This window comes from Pseudonaja textilis, chromosome 2 (genome assembly GCF_049901715.1).
Source record: "Pseudonaja textilis isolate UNSWEBS1 chromosome 2, rPseTex1.2, whole genome shotgun sequence".
NCBI classification, from domain to species: Eukaryota; Metazoa; Chordata; class Lepidosauria; order Squamata; family Elapidae; genus Pseudonaja; species Pseudonaja textilis.
The window spans coordinates 187,291,827-187,314,827 of record NC_141991.1 but is presented as its reverse complement, the minus strand read 5'-3'; the positions used below and the strand labels follow the sequence as shown (position 1 = coordinate 187,314,827).

At 39.0% G+C, this 23,001-nt stretch overlaps 1 protein-coding gene and 1 non-coding gene across 2 annotated transcripts in view; both read right to left on the bottom strand.

The window, feature by feature from the left end:
* Window positions 1–23,001, bottom strand: part of PTPRD (protein tyrosine phosphatase receptor type D) — a 1,248,962-nt gene that overhangs the window by 1,165,881 nt on the left and 60,080 nt on the right. The window lies entirely within an intron of this gene.
* Window positions 14,812–14,918, bottom strand: LOC113447930 (U6 spliceosomal RNA). Its single transcript, XR_003375677.1, has one exon. It is a non-coding gene; the product is annotated as a U6 spliceosomal RNA (small nuclear RNA).

Sequence of the window (23,001 nt, the reverse complement as noted above, 5' to 3'; positions counted from 1 at the left end):
AAAATAAGAATAAATAAATAAACCTACAATTTTCAGTCAGACCTTCTAAAGGTATCCTCAATTTCTTCCATCAAAGGCACAAACACATATTTTACACACCCACCATCAATTTACCAATGGTTTGGAAACCTGGTTCAAGCGTTTGCCTTTGGAATCTATGACATTTTACAAAGCAAAAATAAATTCTGAAGTAGATTATAAAACCTAAATAAAAAATTAGATATTTGTTCATTTAAATTATAAACCATATTTTTCTTCACAAGAAGCAATGTCAAGGTGTATATGACATTGGCCACACACTAAATCATCATCATCATCATCATCATCATCATCATCATCATCTTAAAATATAAAGAACCTTTTATTTATATAAAGAATAAAGAGTCCTCAATCAGAAAAAAAAAAGACTTCAAAGAAGAAATAGGTCAAGACACTTGGGCAGAAAAGGAACATTTTGACCAGATCCTCAAAAGAAAACAAGCAGATTTTTTTCAGGAAATAGTTTAGGCATGACAATATGAATACAAATAAATATTCTCTCAATTCCAGACAACTAAACCATTTAATCACAAATATGGATATTCAGAATACATCATGCAACGTTTGTTATGCTGAAGATGAAATGGTGCTTGCAGCTCCAGTTACAACCACGGCCACTAGACTATTATATTTTTCTGTCTTCATACTAACATCTTTCCTCCAGCTCAGATAATTGTTTATTGTTAATGTTAAATGTATCCATATAGAACTTGAGAATACAATCTTAAACTGCTGATTATTGAAACCATTCGAGGATATTCTGTAATATTTAAAACAAACTTGCAATTCAATGTGAAAAAAGTTCACAGATGGTATTTGGGAACACTCTATTTATAATGCAAAGATTCATTTCATTTTTGTAGTAAGTACAGAAGCAAAATCATTTAGTAAAAGCAGCACTAATTTAAAAGAAAAAGCATTTATACAAATTGAAGACATTTAGCGTAGAGGCCTGGCAATATGCAGTTTTTGTAATAATTCAAATATTTTGTCAGCTTTTGAAGACATTATGTGCTTGAGAAGGATGTGGAATAATATCCTGTTGTCTTTTACTGTAATTTAATTCATTTAATGAATGAATTTCCATTAACTTTGGAATTCCTTATTGTTATCCTTTAATTTATTCCAAAAGAAATGATTGACTGTGAGTCATTTTTAAAAAAAAATCAAATTTCCATGTTCATTCAGAGGAAGCTTTTCATTTGCTATAAATATAAACAATCAGCAGAAAAATAAAAATGACCTTTTCCCTTTTTCTGGATATACTGTATATCATAGAACAAGACAAAAATCTTCAAAAGATATGATTTAGAGCTCATTGGAAAATTGGGAAATCTCTGAACTTGTTTGAAAAATTTTCAAATATTGGATGAAGGGACAACTGCAAAATTGTGTTTTTCACTCCACTGAATTAGCTGAAACTTTGATAAGTTTCTTCCCTGGTATTAAGTTTCAAAATTTAGCTAAGGATGATATCACAACTTCACCTTACCCTTGTCTATGGTCACTGGGAAGAGCCCTGACAGACATGTGAGATATACCAATGTGTGTGTGTTTGTGTGTTGATTATGGGTTGAAGGTTTTTGTGTGTGTGTGTGTGTGGGTGTGTAAACTATGGTTTGAGAAAGATTTTAGCTCAGTTTGAGGAGAATATTGTCCAAGGTTAAAAAAAAAATTCAAGAATGTTATAGTGCCTTTGTTTTCAATTGTTTGCTGACTCAAACACTTCTCCTCCATGCTGCATCGAGAGCCCAGGATGGCTTGACTCCTTCCTATGACGTCATTTAGCTGAGTCTGTACTAAGATATAAAAGCCAGCCCTCGGAAGAGACCCCAGCTTTTGACTCAGCTCCTTTCAGTCAGCAGCTGTGTCTCTGAAAGCTTCTGTTAGATAACACTCACCAGCAATCTTCATTTTTCCTCGTTTCAAGCAAGGTTGGGAGCAGCGTTGCCAGAGCGCTGTTCAGGAAAGTTGGGCAGCGTCTGTAGACCTCCCCCACACCTGCGGTCGTAAAAAGCGATCGGCAAACCGATACCAGCGTCAGCCAGCTGATCGTGTGACCAGAGGCTGCCCTTTCCTTTGCTGGCTTCACTCGGGGCTCTTTATAGCCTAAGGAGAAATTCTTCGATCTTGGAGCCTGTTTCCCATAGTCAGAGGCCATCTTGGATTGAAGCCTTCCACCACGAGGTGAGCGGCCTTATTGTAAGCCCGGGGGGCAATTTATACCCTAAGGGGCTTAATACAAAAAATTTACAAACCGTTTCTTTCCATCGTAAGAGCCTTTATTCTTCAAATGGAGCAAGATAAGGATCAAGCAGAGTTCCCCCTCCCCCCAGTGGAACAGTCTCTTAAGCCAATAAGAGAAAAAGTTGTAGGCAACGCACCCAATCAGTCCAGAGGGAGGTGGCTGCTAAAATCAGAGCTAAGGCTCTAGTCCCTAAGAAGGCAACTGAGGCTGAGTTGAGGGCAGAAAAGCGCAGACATGCAGCCCTAGAGAGGCAGTTCAACAGAACTATTCAACAGAAGGGAGTGCAACTACAGAATGTTTCAGGTGATACCTGTGGGCCCCAGCCAAGCCCTCACAGGAGAGGAGAAGTTATCTATGAGCCTGTCTCCTGAGGCTTTTGCAGTACAATGATCTACAGGATCTAAGCAGATCTGGGCCTTATTTCCAACAGGCTTCTGGGCCCTATACTCCTCCCTCTCCCTCCAGGCCTCGAACCTCTTCTTAATCTAGTCCTGAAGCCACCTTCACTCCCACAGCAGTGGGTCTTCGGCCTTCTGTCTCTACCTTTGAGCATAGACCAGGGGATATCCAAGATGTTGTCTCTTTGTCCATTAGGCAGGGATTGGTTGAAGGCTTCAAGCAAATCCTTTGACCTCCAGAAAGGGTTCAGACCCTTCTCCCGTCTCAATCTATAAGTTGCCTCATCACCCTGATTTACACAGGCCCCAGGACCTCAGGGTCCATTCTTCTCTACCAGAATGGGAGGAGGTTGATGAGGGGGGAAGGGCTTCACCATCTGAACACAGTTCATTGACTATTTAAAATTACCGTCATGGTGGGCATAGTCCCAAAATAACTATTTACCAAAAAGCCAGCCAATATTCCACAGAGTCTTACTGCCATTCCATTGGATCTTCAGGATGTTCTCTACAACCTCTGATTAATTTTTAAAAAAATATTTCTCAACTGTTGGTAAGTTGAGTTACCTACCATTTTTATTTTGTTAAAATGTCTACATTGAGAACACCAGGCTAAAACCTGGGAAATTATGAATTCTAGCCCTGCCTTAGGCATGAAGTCAACTTAGGCAACTGCCTCTCTCCTATTGTCCCCATTTATTCATACCTATTTCCTGTATTTTTACTCATGTTTATACTTATACGTATTACCTTATAAGTGATTGACAAATCAAATAAATAAATAAAAATAAATACGTCTAGCCCTGCCTTAGGCATAGCTATGACCAATCATTCTGTCTCATCCCTGGCAAGCAGGCAATGACTTCCGAAAATCTTGCTAAGAAAACTGCTGGGACAAGTTTCACAGTTGCCAAGAGTCAATACTAATTCAAGGCCAACCCCCACCCCCCAAAAGCATATACAGATAGTCCTCAACTTATGTCCAAAATTGAGCCCCAAATCTTTGTTGCTTAGTGAAACATTTGTAAAGTGAGTTTTGCCTCATTTCACAACCTTTCTTGCCAAAGTTGTTAAGTGAATCAGTGCAGTTGTTAAGTTTGTAACGTGGTTATTAAGTGAATCTGGTTTCTCCATTGAGTTTGCTTACCAGAAGGTTACAAAAGATGACTACATGACATGACTGCAACTGCATAAATATGAGTCAGTTGCCAAGAATCTGAATATTGATCACATGCCTATATGGATGCTGCAATGGTCATAAGTATAAAAATGGTCATAAGTCACTTATTTCAGTGCCTTTGTAACTTTGAACAGTCACTGAATGAACTGCTGTAAGTCAAGGACTACCTCTATAGTATATGTATGAACTCAACAGCTATCCCAGGAATGAAGAAGCTAAAAGAATGTTCCTTTGTTTTGTTGCGTACAATCCTCTTATTCAGTTTGCTTTAATTGAAATCATGCAGTCCAAATAATGCAAGGAGTTTAGCACTCCCTAGAGGAGGTATTTCCAGGCACATTTCTGCAGGCACCATGCTCTCTTTTCCTCTTTTTAGGTATGTACAAAGTATCCCTCGTTAGCATTCTAATTTTCTATTGCATTATTAAAAATGAGAATAACATTTTATTTAAACAAAAGCTATTTAATGGGGATTTTTTGAAGCACTTTGGGAAGGAATGAGATAATGAGAAGTTTTTTTTTAAATATTTCTCATTTATTGTTTAAAATGTTCAAAATTACTAGTGAAAGCATAAATTAGGCAATTAAGCATTTGCTGTTAAGATATGAAATTACATAATTCAATTTAGTAATCTAAAAAAAATCTTCCAAAACCAAGCATGCCAAGGGTGCATATTTAGATTTGATGAATGTGCTTCTATGGAACCTTTCAGACAATCCCATAGCCCAGGGGTCCCCAACCACTGGGCTGTGGACTGGTACCAGTCCGTGGAACATTTCCTACCGGGCCGCCGGTTTGCTGGGTGCCACCATCTTGTTTGACAAGAAAATGCTTCTGGTGAGCTTTTCCGGTTGGAAAGCGGTGTTTGGATCCTGAAGGAATCCTTGCGCCTTAGTTTCATCGAAGGGAGGGGCTTCGAACGAAACTAAGGCGCGAGGATTCTTTCAGCACCCAAGGCAAGGCGAGCCGAGCGACTGTCCCAAAGCCATCCCGAAGCGAAGCCCATCGACAAAGATACAAAGGAGGAGTTGAAGGTGGCGGGGAGAAGTGGGGGACGGCTGGCCAGCCAGTCGCTCGGCTCGCCTTGCCTTGTCATGCGTGCTGATGCCAGTACCGGGCCGCGGATCATTTTGTGATGCCGGTACTGGGCTGTGGCACAAAAAAGGTTGGGGGCCACTGCCATAGCCCAATGCCTTCTTTCTGCTTTCAAATTACTGTGATCATAGCGTGCATAGAAATGGCATCGCTGACAATCATGAGATGTGGGACTGGTCATGTCCTATTGCAGGGTGGATTCTTTTATGATTCGTGAACTTCAACTCCCAGAATTCTTGAGCCAGCATTTATGAAAGTCTCTATGGCTGGCTCAGGAATTTTGGGAGTTGAAGTCTTCAAGTCATAAAAGGACCATAGTTCCCCACCTCGGCCCTACTGCAGCACATAAAATGTAAGACAGCTCTAACCCTTTGAGAACATAATGAGTGTCCTCAATTCTTCGGGAGTTTAATTCTAACCTTGGGTTGGAATGGTATGAAGGGATGGGTGAAGTTTTTATCTCACAAAGTAAACAGTAAATGTTATCAACCTGATTTTGTTCTGCTTGCACAGATCTGTGGATTAAAAAGAAAAAAATAATCCAAGTAACACTGGAAATCCTGTTCAGCAACCAGTATGATATGGAAAAATAGATATGAGACACTCAGTAGATGAAAAGTTAGATAAAAACCATTCTACACTTTTATATAAAATTAATGGGTGGGGTGGGTGCGTTGTGAGAACTGGAACAGAATATTGCAATCCTAATCCCAGAGCTGAAAATAAAATAAATGCACTACTGAAAAGTGCAAGTAGACCAAGAAAATGCATTCTTACATTCTGTCCTCAGCAAAATAATCTTGTAGGGCAATCAAGGCACTCACTATTCCTGGACAAGATTGGAATTTAGACCCGATTTAAGTAATATAATTCCCAGAAGCACATGGCTAACCATTAATTACTTCAATAAGAGTAGAAAAACTATTCAAGGCCAAGGCTGTATTTTCTCAGCACAAAACCATTTTGGACCTCTTTGCAGTAATGTCTGTAGGTGGGGGAGGGGCTTTCAACACTAACAAAACTGCTCATAAAAATATTTCTTTTCAACTGGTCCCAAATGGACTACCATCAGCATTTCTATGGATATCAACATCATAATCAATTAGAACAAAGCTGACAAATTATTTTCAATTTGCTAACAATCTTATTACTACCTTCACAATCCTGAACAGCACTATTGTATTTAATTAGCATGCTTGTTACAAATATTTGTCACAGTTCTTCATTTGATGCAAGCTGTCTAACATAGACTGTACAGATGCCAAAGTACCAGTTATTTGGTCTCAAAGGAACTATTTGACCACTGCAGGAAAGAGCAATAAGCAAAACAATAGCATTGCAGCCCACTCTGGATGATGTACGTAGTCCATTTTTTATTGCTATAAAAGCTATGAAATGGATGTATAAGATTTGCTGCTAAAATAAAGAGACGTTTACAGCTTCGGAATACCAAACACTAGGAGTACTGGACTAAACTCTAGCAAGCTGAATATAAGAAAATGAGTTACGTGGAAAAATACATTTCGGTTTGCTTTATGGACAAATGTTTTGTAAATCTCAAGAGAAAATGCACCTACTTTGCAGTGGGTTGCTGAGGCAATGCTCAGTAAGGTGATCTAGGGCACAATTGATGTAGGAGAAGAACAAGAAGAGTAAGAAGAAAATATAAATATTAGCCTTGTTTCAGATAGTTTATTTCTCAATTTCTGCACACAAAATCAATTTTAAGTACCTATCTAGACAATGTTTAAAATATTTATGTCTAAATTATTATAAAAACTCAAAGATAAGTATCAGCTTATTTTATTTGTCCAATGACAATTTTATAGTACAATATGTAGGCCATTCATCCTGTATCCTGAAACTACACATAACCTAAAAAGAACCTTCGGAAAATCTTTACCATGGGACTTTGTGATAGAAAGAACCAAATCAAAATTATCAAACATGTCTTATCTAGTAAATTTTAAAAGCTCTAAATCATTATTTCTGGGTGTTTTGTTTTGTTTTGTTTTGTTTTGCAGATGAAACAACAATATTGCAAAAGATTGACAACAAAAACCATATTATTCCTTTTAAATTTCAATTCACAAATTATCACACCTGGCCAAAATCCAAAACCAAACTATGCATCTTGTAGCCAGTGGATTCTGAGGCAATAAAGAGTTCTTATAATACTTGAATTTTAAACTACATATTATTATAAAAAGCTATATCAAGATTTTAGATGTATAAAAGGATTTATATAGCCTATAATTTATATAACCTAAGCAGAACTAAGTGGCATAGTTTTAAGCATCTGACAAGAAGCAGTAATAGCACTTTCAGGCATAATTAAAATGAGAGTGAATTCATGATAATCTACAACAGTGATAGCGAACCTTTTGGGGTTCTCTGTTTCAAAAATTTGGAAAATGCCAAACTTCACTCTGTTGGGAATCCCTCCCTCCCTCCCCCCCTCCCCCCCCTCTTCTCTCTGTCTCACACACATGGAGAGAAAAAGAGACAAACAAAAGGAAACAGAAAAAGAGTAAGGGAGAAAAAAATGGAGGGAAAGAGGGAGGGACAGAGAAAATGTATGTTCTAATAGTATATTTCTTCTATAATGGAAAAGCCACATTTAAATAGTTTAGATGTTAAATGTATATAATTACTGCAGGAATTGATTTGAAAATACAAGAGAAAATGTGACTTTCACTAAAGACTGCAGAAGATAAGATACCTGTGGATTTTTTTTTTTTAAATAAAGGATTTGTTCACAGTACTGAAAACAACTGTAATCATAGGAAGCCCCTTGTTGTCTCTGGCTTTAACAGGGACATGTACATATCTATAGCCTTTTCTTTATCAATAAAGTTCAGAATGATAGAACAATAAATCAACAATGTGAATAAATGGACATTTTATTAAGATCAATGATCAAGAAACCCACAATAAAATGTAATAAACATCTATACGCTTATAACCCTAACTCTAAGTCACATGCACATCGGTAAGTGAATAAATTTACTGATAAAGCAAATGTTTTGCATTTGGTATATTTCAATAATAGTTTCCAGCATGTACAGATAAAAATTCAGTTGAATCACAATTTAAATTTCTTTTCAGTTCTGTCTAGGTGCTGCAGATAGTATGCAAAAACCTCAGACCCTCAATACAACCTGGGGTGATTTAGAAAGTGATTAGAAAATTGTGCTACAAAAAGAAGCTCAGAGCCTAGTGACCATGAAGGAAAATACAACATTTATTCAAGCACATACTGATATTATTCAGAAGATACACTTTGGATCTGGCGTTATTGTGGACTAATGATATTCTAAATGTACAGGAACTTCTATAATTATATATCTATGAAAAAATAACAATGATAGTTTAGACTTGCTAGAAATCATGCCTCTGGCATCTTATAGACCAAATAAAACATATCTTTCCATGAGACCAATGGGCCCTAAGTAAAAATTCTGCAGAAGCAAACAGATAATTCTATGAAATATTTGGTTGGCATTCGGGATAGATAAGGTTCCCTAAATAGCTTTTTCTGCATCACTTCGCAATATAGAATCCCCAATTATAACTTCAATAAAGGCAACTATGATCTTATAAACAATGATCTCTCATCCCTTGATTGGCAATTTCTATTCTCTGGATGCAATACTGTAGAAGACCATTACAACATATTTTTACTTGAAGTCAAAAGAGTCATCAAACTACATGTATCATTAACAACTCCCAAAACCAGAAAAAATAAATTAGCCAAAACAATAAGGAAGCTTCAATCCAAAAAAAATCACTTTGGCAGAAAAACAAATCTGGTCACGTTGTCAACTTCAAAAGCCGATACAAAAATTTATGCCACCAGATAAAAACTGAATGCACCAATTATTACATTAAACAAGAAGAAAGCCTTCTACACACCAATTCCACCCGCGCTTTCTACAATTTTATAAACAACAAACTAAAAGACTCAAGGTCCATCCCACCCCTGAAAGGACCTAATGGTAAAGACTGCAACGACAACACTGTTAAAGCCAATCTCTTTAACACATTTTTTTCGTTCAGTATTTGTAAACAGCAATGGATCATGCCCAGTATTTCCTAGCCAAACCACAGACAACTACAATGATCTAATACATATTGATTTTACAGAAGACATTGTTGAAAAAGCCCTGCGCAATCTAAAACCATCTCTATCTATTGGACCGGACAGAATATGGGGCTACTTCTTAAAAAAGCTACCCACTGCCACAGCCGAACCTCTAAGCATAATCTTGAAAAAATCTTTCCAAGGACCAGTTCCTTGCCAAAACTATGGTCACAAGCCATGGTCATCCCCATCTTCAAAAAGGGAGACTCCAGCCTAGTTGAAAATTACAGACCAATTTCTTTATGCTGCATCACCTGTAAAGTCATGGAATCAATTATTAACCAATCCATCATCTTCCACTTAGAAACAAACAACCTACTCTCTAATAAACAATTTGGTTTTAGGAAAAAACTATCATGTAATCTGCAACTCTTACACTGCAAAAACATATGGACCACACAACTCAGTCAGGGCAAAGCAATAGACACAATCTACATAGACTTCTGTAAAGCCTTTGATTCAGTGGTACATGACAAACTACTACCAAAACTAAAATCTTACGGTATCTCTGGACACCTGCATAACTGGATAGAAGCATTCCTGTCAAACAGACGACAAATGGTCAAAATTGGGAGCGTCCTATCGAATTCTGTAACTTTCAACAGTGGTGTCCCCCAAGGCAGTGTTCTAGGACCAACTCTTTTCATACTCTACATAAATGACCTCTGTGATCATATCAAGAGCAACTGCGTTCTCTCCGCTGATGATGTAAAGCTATTCAACACCACAGAAAATACTACTACGCTCCAAAAAGACCTTGACTATGTATCAGAATGGTCAAATGGCAACTTCAAATTTCAACAAATAAATGCTCTGTCCTACATATTGGCAAAAAAATAATAATCAGAAAATAAAATACAGGCTGAATAGTCAAGACCTTGTTGATGATCCAAAGTCTGTCAAGGATCTTAGAGTACTCATCTCAAATGACCTAAGTGCTAGAGCCCACTGTAACTACATAGCCAAAAAGGCATTAAGAATTGTTAATCTTACGTAGCTTTTTCTCTGGTTATATTACACTAATAACTAGAGCATACAAAACATTTGCTAGACCAATACTCGAATACAGCTCATCAGTCTGGAACTCACATTACGTATCTGATATTAACACAGTTGAGAAAGTCCAGAAATATTTCACAAGAAGAGTTCTCCACTCCTCTACTCGTTGCAGAATACCCTATGCCACCAGACTCGAAATTCTAGACCTAGAAAACCTAGAACTATGCCGCCTTCGGTCCGATCTAAGTATAGTATATAAAATCATACATTGCATTGACCTGTCAATGAATACGTCAGCTTCAACCATAACAACACTAGAGAAAACAATAGATACAAACTCAAGGTTAATCGCACCAAACTTGATTGGAGGAAATACACCTTCAGCAACAGAGTGTCTGGAATACTCTACCTGACTCTGTGGTTTTATTCCCCAAACCCCCCAAACTTTAACCTTAGACTGTCTACTATTGACCTCACCCCTTTCCTAAGAGGTCTGTAGGGGGCGTGCATAAGCGCACCAACGTGCCTACCGTCCCTGTCCTATTGTTTCTTTTTTATTTATTTTTATTTTTCTTATATGTATCCATGTGTTCATAACTATGTTTTTACTTATACCTATTATCTTGTAAGCAACTGACAAATAAAAATAAAATAAAATAAAATAAAATAAAATAAAATAAAATAAAATAAAATAAAATAAAATAAAATAAAATAAAATAAAATAAAATAAAATAAAATAAAATAAAATAAAATAAAATAAAATAAAATAAAATAAAATAAAATAAAATAAAAAATATCACTGTTTGCAGTTCCAGTTGCTGTCATGAACTAAATCTCTGAACTTCCTACCATTTTCCCACAGCCAAAGTCAGTAGGGAAGCCAGAAGGAAACTGGAAATCCCAGGTTGGTAGGAAGAGAGAGAAGGAATGTACAGGGCACAGAAAAGGTGCCAGCGAAGCCCAGGAAGTATGTACAACAGCATGGTGTATGTTGGGGAGAGTGTGAAATGATAGGAGCAGAGGTGGGATTCAAATTTTTTTACTACCGGTTTTGTGGGTGTGGCTTGGTGGCCATGACTTGGTGGGCGTGGCAGGGGAAGGATACTGCAAAATCTCCATTCCCTCTCCACCCCACTAATCTGATTTCCAGCTCCATTCTCCTGTGCAGGGCAACAAAAGAGGACCCAGCCAATCTGCTGGGACTCGGGAGGCAGAGAATAGATGGGGGCGGGGCCAGTCAGAGGTTGTATTTGCTGGTTTTCCAAACTACTCAAAATTTCTGCTACCGGTTCTGCAGAACTGGGTCAGAACCTGCTGAATACCACCTCTGGGTAGGAGGGGGTACGTGAAAAGGGGCGTTGGTACTTACCTGATACGCCCTTTCTCTGTGAGCTGTGAAGAGCATCCATTGTTTGTTTGGGATGATGCTTCTGTCACTCGTTTGATAGGCTGGGCTTTAATTGAGAGGACGCTCCTCCTCCTCCACCGGACTCCTCCCTAGCACCCCCAGTTTTGGTTAAGTCAAAGTGATGAAATATTTCTTCTCCTTTACCCTTTCTAATACTTGGCCGGAATAGCATCCCACCAGATGAATAAGGGTGGGGATGGATGCTCTTCATAGCTTACAGAGAAAAGGCGTGTCAGGTAAGTACCAATGCCCCTTCTCCAGATGAGCTGTTCAGAGCATCCATTGTTTGGGACATACCAAAGCTTGGCGTGTCCTATGGGAGGGCTTCCGTCTGGTTCGGATTCCCCTTTTTCTTGGTCCCTATGGACCCTTTGTAACACTCTCCTGTCAAAGGCAGCCTCTGTAGAGGCGAAGACATCATTCTAATAGTTTCTAAATAAAAGGCGATGGGGAGGCCCATGTGTCGCCTTGTAAATTTTCTCTATTAGCGCTTGTGGCCCATGTTGTCAACATCGCAGTGCTCCAGGTCGAATGAGCAGTGATGCCCCTGGGTATAGGAAGAGATTGTGTCTCATAGGACTTGGGAATTGTGCTCTCAGCCACTTACTGGTCATTGAGGAAGGGGTCTTGCACCCAATGGTGGGTGGTTGAAAAGAAATGAAGAGAACTTTTGTTTCCTAACACACATTGTGCAGTTGAAATATATGCAGAAAGCTCACCTTACATCTAGATTGTGGCATTGTGGTGCCAGATTTTATGTCGGTTTTAGACAAATGTACAGGAGTATTAGTTCCTATGGTCTGTGGAAACCCAAATGTATCTATGGGTGAAAGATGGATCTGGACTAAGGACCACTTTGTCTGTGTGAAAAATACAGAGCTCCTGTCTTACTGACAAGGCTACTAGATCCAAGATGTAACTGGCCGATGTAATGGCAACCAAGAGAACCACCTTGTACGTTAGGAATGGAGACGCATGGTCTACATGGGCTCAAAGGGAGTTTTCTTGAGTGTGGTAAGGACCTTGTTGAGGTCCCACATATGATATCAATGCACGACAGGAGGCTGTAAGATTGTAGCCCTGTGCAAGAAAATGGCATATGCATGGGTGATGAGAGATGGACTGCAAGTTTCTCCTAGTGATGACTGATGCTAAGGCCTCCCCTTTGCCTGTTTATATGAACAAGATAATAATGAAATGTCATATAAATAACACTGCCGTCTAACAGGTGTGCCCCTGAGATGGACAGCCAGAGCCATCAGAACCTTCGTAAGAACCTTGGGCAGATGACAACCCAAAGGACAGTGCAATGTATTCAAAACGTTGAGTATTATAACAAAAACTAAGAGTTTTGTTATGTGAGGATCTAATTGGAATGTGCAGAACGGGCCTCCATTAAGTCAATGGAGGGTAGAAAATCGCTCCTTCTGAAGCTCAGAAGTATGGAGTTCAGTATACTCATCTTAGCCTCCTATGAACTATGGATCGATTAAGTCATTTTAAAACTAAAATTGCTCCTGCTGATCTGGTGCCACAGGTGAGTTGCCTGGATCTCCAATAAATGAACAATAGCTATCTCCATCAAGCTCCCTTTAACAGGATCCCCAGAGAGAGGGCAAGTAATGCAACGGTTCTGGGGAGAGGATGGAAATTCTATAGACAGGCCTAATCTTCCGATACCTCTAACCCAGGAAACAGAGGTAGAGGCATCCCATCTGTCCGTGAAAGGCTTGAGCCTTCCACCGATAGGGGCACAGTCGTGAGGCCTATGTTCTGCCTCGGAGACCTCTATTTCATGTTCCTCAAGCAATTCTTTTGCTCTGCCCTCCCCTTCAGTGTCTATCTCCAGATTGGGAACTATCTGACTGTTGGTGATTCATGTGTCCAGACGGTCCCTGGATTCTGGAGGGAAAAAGTCCCGGTAGAGGGAATGAAGAAACCCTCCAAAAATCAAGGAAGGACTATTTTGGGGTCCATGAAAACATGGAACTTATTTTCTGCTTCTGGTCTCTATCAGAGATAGGTCAGGGGCACCACCAACCAAATTATCTCCATATATTGGGGAGGAAGCATGCTTCCATTAGTTGTATGATATCTGCTTGCCAATGTCTGAGCCATAGCAGTAGGCGAGGAGTAACCTTAGTTGCCCTGGCTCAAGCAGATAATTTAATAGAGTTTTGTGGCGTCCTTGTGTGCCCTGATATTGGAATTTGAGATAAACTCCCTCAGATGGAGGAGCAACCTGAAATGTCATATAAATGAAATGAAATGTCATAATGAAATGTCATATTAATAACACTGCCATCTAACAGGAGTTCCCCTGAGATGGACAGCCAGATCTAATAAAAAAAAGGGGGAATACAGCCGCCTCCGCTCTTATGGCCCTCACATCAGATCGACATGCCCTACATGGGGACAACTCAACCTTGTATATCCTTTGACTTGAGAGCCTCTTCTGCTTCTGTTGGAATTGCAGAGGAGGAGGATAATTGCAATTATTGTTTTATCTACTATTGTGGTGATGAGAAATTTAGCAGAATGAGGAAACCAAATTAAAAATTTTCTATCATATCCTATAAGAGGGGTATACGCCACTGAAGAGACCCCTTGTTTCTGGACGAGGTCTGAGAACCTCTGTGGGACAGTTATGACTTCCTCTTACATTATTGGTTGGGAGAAGATTAAATCGTCTGACCCCCCTTACAGTAATGATTGTTGGGCCGAGGGGAATGGAATATCAAGGCAGGCAGTAGGTTTTGTTTTCAAGAGACTTGAAAAAAGTCTGAGGGTGAAACAGACCTGAAGGTCGGTGGTCTGGCTTAATGCCTTCAATGTCTGACATGCCCCCCCTTTTTTAGGGGATCCGTCTCTGACAGATTTTGGTCATTATTGTGAGTAGACCCTTCCTCAACCTGTTCCATCTGGTCTCTAGTTCTCCCTCATCCTGTGCATCATGTGAATGTGTAACTGGATTATATAATACTCCCCTGAAGGAGGTACCTGCTGGTAATGAAGGTCTATTCTGCACAGTAACTAAATCGAGTGAGAATTGAGGTCAGATTGTGGAGGCTGCCTAGCCATCAACTTCTACTGTACCCCGGCTGCGATGCCTCTTCATGCCTCTTGCCATGTCCCCCCAGGCCTTCAATTTGTCAGGGATATCCTCTTGGAGGAGGAATTCTGGTGTGGTCCCACAACTGTCTGTCAGGCAAGTAGTGCTGCTGAAGGCCTGGGTTGAACCAGTCCCCCTGAGGCTATCCTGGAGAGATCCATTTAGAGATCCAGGGATGGAGGCAAGGTGAAATATGGAACACTTCACAAATTTGCATGTCATCCTTGTGCAGGGGCCATGCTAATCTTCCCTGTATCATTCCAATTTTAGTATATGTGCTGCTGAAGCGAGCACTCTGGAACTGGGACCAGCCTGGCTGGGGAAGAGGACTGAGACTTCTGTTCAACCTCCCTCATGCATTTTTTTTTAAATTTAAGATATGCTCATCTAATGCATTTTGGTGTCTCTTGGCATCCTTTGTTGCCTTAGAGGTCTCTCTGGGACGTTTTTACCTACTTTGAGTTGGTTTATTGTCCTCTGGGGGTATTTTTGGTTGCCCTTGAAGATTCTGACCTAAAGCCCACAAGGTGAGATATCTATAGCTATATATCTATATGTGTATAAGATATTAAAGGACTGTTGACTGGTTCAGAGGACTGATATAAACAGAGGCAGGGAATCCTCTTGATATTTGCTCTCCCCCCCCCCCACATTTTGGTAAATTCAATTTGTTATTATGTTATTATTCATAATAATATTGATATCATTAATATTATTACTGATAATATTTTTGTTATATCTGTGCACAGCTACTAACATAAATTGTTGTGCTGTTACTAAACTCATAATTAGATGACTGAATATGGAATCAAATTGTGAGGCCAAATAGAGAACACCTTTCAGGACCTGTATTGCAATTGGGTGATCCTGCAGTCACTGGCCCTCACTGCAGTCACTGGCCGACACAGACACAGGCCTTGGTGCTCGCTAAAATTTGAGAATTTGAGCAGGAGAACTCTGAATCCTCTGCCTCCACCTGATCAATAGCCCTTGCTTCTTCTATATACCTTGCGGGAGTATATTTGAAACTTCAGAATCTCCTGTGGAGAGATACCTGAGGATAAGGATGCTCTGTCCTGCTTAGTGACCGGAGTTATAGGGAATTCCAGTCAGAAGGAGCGCTCTGTTGTTCAGAGCAGTATGCTGCACCCCCGCAGAGATACATTGGCATATTGCTAATTCCATCCACAGTCTCATCTTTGCGGGGATCTTTTCCAATAAGTCATTATCTTGACAGAATCTGGCCACTGTTGGAGCAATGTGGCCACAGAGGCACTTCGAGTCACTTGTACTGATCTAGATGGGCTATCTGATCTTGTGCAGCTGCGCTGCATCTGGATTACACAGAAAGATTCAGAGGTGGTTGCAGAGGGGGATTGGAGCCGAAGTAGGTCTGGAGGAGATAAGGTTTGAGAATTTTGACATGGCTCTTGAACTACTGCTGCTTGCCATTGTGACCGCTTATTAAATTTTACTGTTAATGAGGCTGAAATGTTGGGCAGTTGGCACGTCCAGGGGCCTGAATCAGCAATGGCCAGGGAACCCTAAAACAATTCTCCCCAGTTTTATATAATCTTATGTAAGAATATTGAATTCTTATTCCTGTTCCTATTATTATTATTGGTATTATTATTTTGTTATTAATATTAGCCAAATTTGGAACACCTCATAGGCCTAGAAAGGAGAAATGGTTGAAAAAAGATGTAGGCCTGTGACAGCTTCCTGCACAGGCGGACACGAGCCTTGGTGCTCGCTGTGGTGCTGCTGTTTAATTCTGTGAGGGCATAAGCCAACAGTTTCCTCCTGAATGAATAAGGGTCCAAAATAGAATAATTATATCTGAATATCTATATCTATATCTATCTATCTATCTATCTATCTATACATACACACACACATATAAGTATTAGAGTGATTTCCCTCGGGTTCCAGGAAGGAGACCCCTGCTTGGGGAAAGAAAAGCCTCTCACAGTTCCAGAAATAAAATGCAGATCACTACCACATGGTTAGTGAGTCTGCAATGGTGCCGGTCGTTATCTCTTTAGGCGCATAATGAGTCAAATCGGCTCAGCAGCACTTCCATGCCTTGTGGGGAGTCGATACTGTAGAGTTTCCCCTTGAATAAAAAGGCGTGGTGGGGCAGATGGGTGCTGATGCCCCCACCCCAGACGGTGTTCCCAGGGGAGAGAAAAAAGCGACAATCGTAGCAGCTCGGCTTGAAAAGATCGTAGTGTGAGTTGTTAGCCATATGGCTGAGGCGTTATCACCTCCGATCGTCCTGGGGGCGAGAGATCATTATCTGAAGCTACAGTGAGCTCCCTTGGCTCGAGTTATATATCGTAGAGAACTGCTTGACTCACTGAAACTAAAAGCCTTAAAGGAGTTGTTTAGAGTTTAAAAGCAAACCTTTTTGTTGACTCCTTTTGAAGCCTTTGCTATTCCGGCCAAGGGAAAGGAAATTAAGCTGCCTATATCCACGAAGGCTGAGCAAAAAACTGAGGACGCTAGGGAGGAGTCCGGTGGAGGAGGAGGAGCATCCTCTCAATTAAAGCCCAGCCTATCAAACGAGCAACAGAAGCATCATCCCAAACAATGGATGCTCTGAATAGCTCATCTGGAGAAGCACAGCACAGCTATGGATCAGAGAGGATGTGAGAGGATGCACAAGAGGTGCAGCAATGGTCAGGGAAGGTGCATGAAGATGCTGTCAAAGTCATGAAATTTGAGGAATGATGCAATGTAGGTTGGGGAGGTTTATGATGCTGTGAGGGGTTTGTGCAAGTGGTACAGTGTCACAAGGAGGGTGGGTGTGGTGTGGCATATGTTGGGGAGGGCATGTTGGGATACGGCAGGAGTTGGGAAGTGTGTGGTAGTACAGTGGGCACCAAGGAGGGTGTATGGGATTGCGTGAGTGGCTGGCTTGGTCTAATCATATAGTGTCAGGGAGAGGGTGTACAGATAATAAAATCTTGCCCCACCAATTTGGGACCTTCCATGCCAGCTTTTTTATTGTCATTCTAGACAAGTTGACAGGGAAGTTTGCAAATCTCATAACCAAGGGATACTGCAACTGGTCCTAAGTGTGAACCAATTGCCAAACAGTTACAAAATGAATACCACAGGATTGGCCTATTCGTTCCCAAAGATTTAAAAGTATAATTATGCTACTCATATAACTAACTGAACTTGCTTCCAGGATACAATTAAGTTGTTATTCATATGACAAGCCCTGGTAAAAGTATTATGACTGCTGCAACACAATTATATTGAGTTCCTTTAATGGTATGTATGTTAACTCTATATTAAAGCAAGATATGAATCATAGTATATCAATTACTACATCCTTATATCTACTTTTAAGCAAATTATTATGCTGTCATACTTTTTTCCAATATTGAATCAATAGTATATATTTCTACATTAACCTCAGTTAAATCTAATTGCTGATGTCATTAAAAAAATGCCTTATATACACTAATCCTTTTACTAAGAATAGCTTCCTATTGCCAATCTCTTTTCAGCTCAATATCATCCTATATGGTATTATAAAACACTATAAAATTTTAATGAGATCACTGAGAGCATCTATTTTATTACTTACTATCCAGTCATTTCTTAGCTTTAATTGCTATGTTACAATAACAGAAAAGTAAACAACATAAATCTCAACTTTTTTAGTTAAAGTGCATTCTATATTAAATCTGTGTGGTTTGCTAGACAATGACCTTACCGCAGCAGACATTAGTTCAAGATTTCAACACTGAAAAACCTGAAAGGTCTGTTCAAAAATCACTTTCCCAGAAATACTTTCCCAGAAAAAGCAGAACTTGGTCAAAAGGACATACATATAAAGATTACAAATAGTGCCAATTGTTTATTTTTTTTAAAGAAAACTCATGAATTATCATTCCAATATTACTGAACATGTAAAGTAATTTTGGGATTAATGGAAAACTGAACTGAATGCTCTCTATTTGCTTCAATCTTTGTTTATTATGATTTTTTCTACCTATTTATTACTACAATTTACTATGCCATCTGACTTCCAATGAATCTTCATTTGAGGTGGAGAACAGTATGATATAGTCTATGACTGGGAGTTAATTTGTATCTACCTTGAATAGAGGTGATTATATCCTGATCAGGTCAGGCACAAGTAACCAGGAACAGGAGTTGAGTTCAAAGCACTTCAAGTTTATTACATGCTTCTATCTACACAAGAATGTGATCTACTAATGGTCAAGGCAAATTCGTGTCTGATAGGAGTCAATGGAATTCATGGGGGACCATACTTAGGTCTCTTGTGGGAGCATACCAACTCCAAACTGGTGACATGTTTAACTCCACCTTTGAGCTCCACCTGGTCCTGTCCTACACATCATTTTAAAAATTCTATAGGAGAAGCAATTCCCATTGCTGGCTGTCATTTTCATAATAGCACACACTCTCCCCTACCAAATAGTCTATCTGTCTGTCTGTCCATTCATCTGTCCATCCACTATCTTGTTAATTTTGAGAATTCAACAAAAGCTAAAAGAAAGCTACTGATTTTGAGTTATTTCATTTCACTATTGAGACACATATGTACAAACATTTAAAAAATGCTATATGATGACATTTTGTGTACAGTTTGCACGAGAAGTATAATGAAACAAAGGAAGAAAAGGAACTCTGGTTCTTACAGAAAAGCGGGACAGGCCATATATACTCACAAATGTACAAGAAAATTACATAGGTCCACATATAAGTAAAATCCATATACATTTCTTCATGTTTATGTTTGAAGGTTTTCCCTACCTCTCTTAAAACACTATATTTCTTTCTGTCAAGTAGTTCTCATAGTCTATCTTTCAAGAATATGAACACATGCAAGTAATCTATAAATAGTTCTTCCTGAACAACATTGTTAAGTGTTTGGATATGGTACACACCAGGAGATCTGGCCCATAGCAAAAGATTTCAATGTGATTAGCACATTTCCACAGAGAATTGAGGCAGCAAGATCTATCTTAATGAAAATGATCTGCAGGGACATGCAACATAAATAATTGCTAAAAAGTTCACAGTTTAGTTCTTGCAAAGTGGCACTGAGAAAGAACAATTTTAAACATAGAGATAGCTCTTTCTACTGTTCAAGCAAAAATAAATTATTAATTTAAATGCTTTTTAACAAAAAATAAAAGGCAGGCTTGCATTCTTCCAGTTAACTATTTATGTAAACCTAAAAGTATATGTGCCATTCTGTATGTATCATAGTACCAAATTCATTTTTAGGCAATTTTGTAGGCAGTGAAATTGTAATAAATAAATAAAAATGTTCTCCAGACAAAAGATGATTTTTCCCTCCAAGTAATGATGTAATGGTTCATGAAAACAGGAAATGATGCAATTCCTTTCCTGGATCTGGAAGTCAGTCTAGGAAATAGTGAAAAGGCAGTTTCCAAGCTCTATCATCCATCATAAATATTAAGTTCAGCCCCTCAAGCTGAGTCTATCTAAGAGACACAGTCCTATGCTTTCATCCCCTATATGAGAACTGCATTTATCATGTTAATGTCTTGCTCCAGCAAAGCAGGCAACTTGAATGCTTTAGAACTATGAAGCCTTAGTATCCTTCAAACAAACAATTTCAGTACGTGAATGAAATCTAGGAAAAAAAACCCCACTCCTTTAACCTCAAACTATCCACTGTTGACCTCACCCAATTCCTAAGAGGTCTGTAAGGGGTGTGCATAAATGCCCAATTGTGCCTACCGTCCCTGTCCTATTGTTCCCAATTATTCGTACCTATTTCCTGTATTCTTACTCATGTTTATACTTATGCCTATTCTCTTGTAAGTGATTGACAAATCAAACAAACAAATAAATAAATCTCTAAAGGAAAACCAAATTATTAAAAGGCAGCTTTGTTGTTTTTTTGCTGTTTTTCCTCCTTTAATCCCTAAACCCATACCATACATCTTAACAAAAACAAACAGAAAAAAATGGAAGAGAATAACAAAGTCAAAGAATGAAGATATTTCATGGTGAACAGCCTAAATAAGGCCTTACTTCTCACAAATAAAAATATGATTGATTTACTTTACACTTGTGCTGCAATTTCCATACATTTCCTGATAAACCCTCTTATTGCTTTTAAAAAAATGAAAACTTGTATAGCAAATTTGTTTAAAAGTGGGACTGCCATTTGTCAGAACCCAGTACAGATAATCCTTGACTTACAACAGTTCATTTAGTGATCATTCAAAGTTACAATGACACTGAAAAAAGTGATATGTGTTTTTCACACTTATGACTGTTGCAAGCATCCGCTTGATTATGTGATCAAAATTCAGATGCTTGGCAATTGACTCATATTTATGATGGTTGCAGTGTCCTGGGGTTATGTGACCTACTTTTTGTGACCTTCGGAAAAGCAAATTCAATAGGGAAGCCAGGTTCATTTAACAACTGTGTTACTAACTTAAGAATTGCAGTGATTCACTTAACAACTGGCAAGAAAGATCATTAAATAGAGCAAAACGCACTTAACAAATGTGTCACTTAGCAAGAGAAATTTAGGGGTCAATTGTGGTCATAAGTCAAGGACTACCTGTATTTTTCAGCAACACTGTCCTTTAAAAAGCAATGGCTAATCCATATTTCTTAGGAAAAGCATCATAAAGACTTCTGAGCAGAGCTACGTGCATATATATCGTATGATACAGTGAAGTAGAACCCAGAGTTCCATACCAAGGTGAGGTGATTCAGATTGTATCTTGATTTTTTAAGTAATATTCACCACCTTGGAGTCTTAGTGGACAACCAGCTAAATATGAGCCAGCAGTGTGCAGCAGCAGCCAGAAAAGCTAATGCAATCCTAAGTTGTATTAACAGAGGGATACAGTCAAGATCAAGAGAAGTACTAATACCACTCTATAAAGCCTTAGTAAGACCACACCTAGAGTACTGCATCCAGTTTTGGTCACCACATTATAAAAAAGATGTTGAGACTCTAGAAAAAGTACAGAGAAGAGCAACCGGGATGATTAGGGGACTGGAGGCTAAAACATGCAATGAACGGTTGCAGAAACTGGGCTTGGCTAGTCTAGTAAAGAGTAGGACCAGGGGAGACATGATAGCAGTCTTCCAATATTTGAGGGGCTGCCACGGAGAGGAAGGGGTCAAGCTATTTTCTAAAGCACCTGTAGGCCAGACAAGAAATAATGGATGGAAACTGAGCAAGGAGAGATTTAACCTGGAAATAAGGAGAAGCTTTCTGACAGTGAGAACAATCAACCAATGGAACAGCTTGCCCTTGGAAGTTGTGGGAGCGCCATCACTTGAGACTTTCAAAAAGAGAGTTGACTACCATTTGTCAGAAATGGTGTAGGGTCTCCCACTTGGGCGGGGGGTTGGACTAGATGACCTATAAGGTCCCTTCCAACTCCAGTTATCTGTTATCTGTTACCTTGATTTTTTTTATTTGTTAACAGAATGCATTATTTTAATTTTTAGAAAATTAAGTTATGTTTTAAAAATCAAGAAGTCATAATGGCTTCTGGCTGGTTATGAGAGGTACCATTACTCAAATGACAAAAAAAATTGCCCAGGTACATTATCTTTATTCTAAATATATGAATATCTCATGTTTCCAAGTAGTGCTCATAATCGCAGATTGCAAATCTCCATAATTTCAAGATGGGTTTGCCACCTAAATTCACCTGAATTTTGATTTGTCACTGTAATATCAAACATTTGGTCTTTTCAATAAAGCAAATTCTAAATCTAACTTCTTTTTATTTGTTGCATTTTTATCATTGCCAAGTTACTTACCAATGTTACAAGCAAAAACTTTCAAAAATACAGCTACTAGCATCCTATATCTTTCAGTAAAATTAAATTCATACAATCCACGGCATGCTACACACAAACACACACACACACGCATGCACACACACACACCACACACTTTTAGTGGTAAAATGAACATTTGACTGTTATTAAAATCCCCAGGGGGTTCTCTGGTGCAGTTCTTCTTTATAGACTATTATGCTTTCAGTGAATTAAACCAGAATGTGAAAGCATGCGAAATAGAGAAGGAAAGGTTTCAATAATTTCCCTGCAGCCCAACACTTCTTTACACCAAAGCCTGTGGCAGTGCAAGCACATCCAAGAGCAATGAATGAAAAACAGGGTTTTCAACTTTATTTGACTGTGACTACAGTTTAAATACTGAGAGCATTTTATGGGCATGTTTACAAATGATTGTTATGATAGGTAAACCACAAAATGAGCAGAAATGAAACAAAGCATGGAACTGAAGTCACTGACGATTAATCTAAGCCTATGTCAGAAATTTATCTGGGGCTCAGAGACATAGTTGGACTTATAAATG